We start from the raw sequence: 5216 nt of genomic DNA on the forward strand, positions 1-5216 counted from the left end.
GTCCAATTGCGTACATTAGTCTGTTTATAGACAATCCTCTCTCTCTAAAAGTAGGGAAAGTAAGATAAAAAGAAGCCAAGCCTTCTATAGAAGGCTTATAAAAAAGATATCCAAATATTGAGATGTTGGAAGACATCCCTAGCATATAACCCATAAATCATACATAATTAGAAGATAATGTTGGAAGTTTGAAAAACTCACCACGTTGGTGTAATGTCTATGAAGATCATCCTTTGATGTCATTACCAAGCGATTGACACTTGGACTATCATTTTGCGGCTCAAGGGCCAAGGGAGAGTACCTCTTAATGCTCGATTTAAAAGCTATAATGAAGGATTTATTGTTGATGTGGCATGGTCGCTTTAATGCAAAAGGATTTCTTGTGGAAAAGCTCCAAAAACTTATCGGTGTGCAAGGTCTTCAATTTGATGAAGTGCCGAATTCTTGATTGTGTAGAGGCTATACTTACGCCAACTTTACCTTAATTTTTGAAAAGCCGCAATTTCTTGTGGCTTCAAGAGCTTAAATTTGTTGGTTTTTTCCATACTTGAGAAAAGCATCAAATTTTTTTTCAAGGCAATGCCTCTGATTTGATGATTATGCAATGCTCCCCCACCTCCCTAAAAGCATATGCAAAAATGTAGTGTAGTTTGGAGGAAGCAATTAACGCAACAAATGAAGGGGGTGGATATATATGGGAATATCAACTCACAAATCAATGATTTGGAACTTGAGAACTTCAAAAAATTGAAGGTGATCAGGGTTAATCACTCGATTAGTAAAGGAAATCGACGATTGCTTGGTTTTCATCACCCACTTGATGGTTTGCCTTTAAACTTGAAACTCAGTTAGCTTGTATCACCGATTAGAAGACCCTAAGACAAATTGTTCATTTTACATGTAGCCCTCAATGCTGTAAATTATGTTTTTCCATGAGTTTATGATGTGTTTTCACCACATTTTCTTTGAGTTGAAATAAGCCCCTCGAGGTCAGGTAGCTCTGTGTTATCTTCAAAACACACTAAAAATCTCAAAGAATGATTCTCTATAGAGGGAGAACAAGGAAAAAAATTGCCAGGGGGTGCCTAGGCAAAGAGGAAAAAAGGGTTCTTACTAAATGAAAGGTGATTAATGGGAGTATCATGGATCAAGGCTCTGATACTATATTTGTGTTTGCATTATTAGAGCTCATGTTATGGTGGGTGGAAGGTGCCAATGATGTGAGTGTAGGAGTAGAACTTGTGCAAAGAGAGATGGCGGTTCAAGCCATCGAGATAGTACTTACAGAGAGGGATAGAGAGAGAGGGAGAGGGAGAGGGAGAGAAAGATGTGATAGCTAATAATAGCGAGAGATTGCATAATGCAACAATGATAATACTTTCACCATGTACAATGATTTATATAGGCACCAAAGCCCCATCTTATGTTCTCTTATTAAGAGGGTGTTCACACACAAGTGGGGGGACACTTAACTAGACTTTAAAATATCCAAAGAAAAATGTGCCTTTTGTGCCTTTAAAATGTGGCAAACACTTAGAGAGCTTAGGTTTGTTTCACCCCTACTAGCACATAGACCCCCCCCCTCTCTCTCTCTCACCCCTACTAACACATCTCTCTCTCTCTAAGATTCATCAGAAAAAAGGAAGGAAGGCGAGTCACAATTATCACTCTCTCTCTAAAAGATTCATTTGAGAACAGGAAGGCGAGTCACATTCACACCCGTGTCACGTGTGGTCCCAACTTCCAAAAGGACTTGGACCAACAAATTATGTTGACTCCTTCAACTTGGAGTCCTGCGTGGCACGTATGGCCGGCACATCCGTGGCACGTAGAGGATAGAAGACTACAGCGAGCGTCAGGATACAACATAAATCACAAGGTGATGGTCGGAGACTACGTCAATCACTGTGACGTCCTCCCTTCCGGCAGATCAGATAGCGGGAACGTCGACCGGGTCGGCATGGACATGGACTCTTTCTTAGAGCGGATAGGACTGGTTCCTTGGAGAGCGGATGATAAGACTCGTTCTTTCCAGCCAGCGGCGTCGTGCAGCATATAAATACGACGTCAGGCGCATGAGGATCGGCGTAGCCTATTCTTCTGATCATCTATCTCCAATATCACAGCTTTCGCTCCTCATCATCTCCAATATCCCAGCGTGCTCACAGTCCGCAAGCCACAGCTATGGCAGCAGCTAGCAGCTTTCTGCTTCTACTGGCGGTGATGCTCATGTCTCCGCTCATATTAGAAGTGAGGGCCGCGGATGAAGACCCTCTGCAGGACTTCTGTGTGGCGGATAACACCAGCATGATCACCCTCAACGGGTTCGCCTGCAAGCCGGCCGATGAGGTGCAGGACGCCGACTTCAAGTTCACGATGCTTGAGCATCCCGCCAAACCTATCAAAGGGCTGGGCGTCTCCGTCAACCTGGCCAGTGCAGCCAACTTCTTTGCTCTCAACACGCAGGGCCTGTCCATCGCCCGCATCGACTTCGACCCCAAGGGATTAAACCCGCCCCACGTTCATCCCCGCGCCACCGAGGTGCTCTTCCTGGCCGAGGGCACGCTCAAGGTGGGCTTCGTCACCGCCACGCCCAACAATACCCTCTTTGAGCAGACCCTCTCCCCCGGCGATCTCTTTGTCTTCCCTCGCGGCCTTGTGCACTTCCAGCTCAACCCCGACGAGCACCAATCCGCCCTCGCCATCTCCGCCCTCAATAGCCAGAACCCGGGCACCTCGCAACTCGCCGCCGCTCTCTTCGACGCCTACCCACCCCTCCCCGAGGAGGTGCTAGAGATAGCCTTCGGCATCGGCAAGGATGAGGTGGAAAGCCTCATTGCCAGCGTCGCCAAAACCCTTTCTTAGCTTGATTAGACGCCGCCAACTTATACACGCACACTCTCGTGAATAAACTACCGTCACAAAGTTCTCTCTCGTGAATATTTCTTTTGAAATAATGACACTGTTTTCTTATCTCACGTGATTGACAAAAAAAACTACATGGGCCATGGCCTCACGAAATTTTATGAATATTGCCCATTGTGTAACTAGGTTTTAAAAACTTGCTTATCACGTTTTTAGAATATAACTATACCTTTACAACTTATACACACTCATAGGTTTATGAAAAAGAGAGATAGATATTGAGAGAGAGAGAGAGAGAGAGAGAGAGAGAGAGAGAGAGAATGTGTTCTTCATAATCAATGGAGATGATTGAGATCTAGATTGAGATTCAAATCAAGACTCTGAGTGAGATCAAGGTCAAGATTGAGGTTGAGACAAATACTGTGCTCGGTTATATTGTTTGGAAAATTTCATTTTAAGTCCCTACAGAGGCTAGAATGTGCAAAATTGTTATATTTGAGTCTTTGCAAGACGAGAGTGAAAGTGTGTGTAAGTGTGTTATAATAATTTTCTAAGATTAAAATTGACCTCTCTACTACAGAGGTTAAAAGAGTCTCTACAGAGATGCGAGTGCAATGCGAGTGATGGATCGCGGGTGGTCGGATGGATCAAGCTTCTTTTAGAGTAATACATGTCATTAACGAAGAAAACATAAGTTGTTGATAATGCACAAACTGTGAATGGGAGATATAACTGGATATCTTACCCTTATAATGACATGTCTCATTTTTGGGATACTCCCTAATGGGATAATCTAACCACCAAGGGCAATATTCCTTCTCCCAATCACTAAGCCCATGATCTTGCATCCAAGAGATTTTTAAAATTTTGAAATTTTTGAGATCCCCTTAAAACTCACTTTCCCCCTCAAAAACCCATCTAAAATTTCATTGTAGTCAAAAATTTCATTTTCAAGTCCGCTTTCCCTCTTGAACGTCCAAATTAAACGCTTCCTCCCTTCCTCTTCCATCTCTATCTCATTTGCCCAACCCTAATGAAACCATTAAAGCCCGAAACCCTAAACTTTCACCACGTGTGATCCCACAATCTCATAAAAAATCATCATGGTGGAGATGAAAACAATGTTGCACAAAATGTGCATCATGTGAACGATCATCAAACTGATATAGAAAAGATACTATCGAATAATGACACGGCTCAGCCGGGGTACTTTCTATCCCATCTACATGGGCCTCTACATGTCAATAGCTAATGTGGACCATAAATAGCAACTTGGTGAGGTAAGCAAGAGAGACGATTAGGACACAAAAAATAAAATAAGTAATATAGCTCAAACACGAAACAAATATTATGAAATATAACCATCGCCTACTCCGAGAAGTAATACTCAGATTGTATCGCCTGAAAAAGGTGTAAAGGTGTAGTTCTCTACAAAATCAACCACTGAGATGACCACACCAATAGGAAATTCTGCCAAGCATGCTCGGAATTGACGATCCTACTGCTTGGCACAGTGATTGTGCCATATATAGGGGTATATCTTCTCCCTAAATGTGGCTGTGAAGTGAGAATGTGGTGTATGTTTTTCCATGAGATGCAACTTCTTGGACTGCCCACCACTCTAGAGCTAGTGTGTCACATACTCATAATGTCGCCATGGCACTATCTCTTCGTCACTTGCATCAAGATCTACCATCTGTAGATGTGCAAGTGAACCACATGATGTGAAATTGCTCTCCACACAAGGCATCATATGGAAATGGGCATCCTCTGTGCGTGCACACAAAAGAGAGTGGATAAAATTATGAGGACTACGAGGCAACTCTTTATGCCCACTAAGAGAACGGAACACATCATAAAAAATTTGAAACTCAACATGGTAGTGACAACAACATTTGTCACACAATGTCGTGAGAACCTCACAAACCAAGGCTTACACTCCTCAAATGACCTTTGCCCGATTTTAAGATCTGGATATGATGCCACAAACTGAGAAAACAACTCTGTTTGGGTCGTTTTAAGAAAGCAAGCACCGTGCTCAATGAACACTCCTCTTGTCACTTTCTTACGCAAAGCTTTCTTGAAAATTGGCAAGGCACGATAATAAACCTCCCAAAAACTTTCGATCAAGGCTCTATTGGTTTCATCTAGTAGGTGATCATGCCTAGCTACACGACCACTACTCACCCACGAAGCACCAACCTCATTGGCATCGAAACTTTATCGTCTAATAGACCCAATTCTAAGTGCATGTGGTGCTATGGAAAGGATGCGAGATGTGGCACTGGCCTTACCCTTCATTTGGGAGCTTCTTATGGCTACCACAATAGCCCGTTGAGTAGCCAAAGCGT

At 43.2% G+C, this 5216-nt stretch overlaps 1 pseudogene; it reads left to right on the plus strand.

Annotated features, from left to right (window-relative positions):
* The first annotated feature begins 2184 nt into the window (after nt 1-2184).
* On the plus strand, nt 2185-2865 carry LOC147626367 (germin-like protein 8-5 pseudogene; annotated as a pseudogene).
* The last annotated feature ends 2351 nt before the right edge of the window (nt 2866-5216 follow it).

Source organism: Cibotium barometz, chromosome 22, assembly GCF_041138505.1.
Source record: "Cibotium barometz isolate CiBa-2024 chromosome 22, ASM4113850v1, whole genome shotgun sequence".
NCBI lineage: Eukaryota > Viridiplantae > Streptophyta > Polypodiopsida > Cyatheales > Cibotiaceae > Cibotium > Cibotium barometz.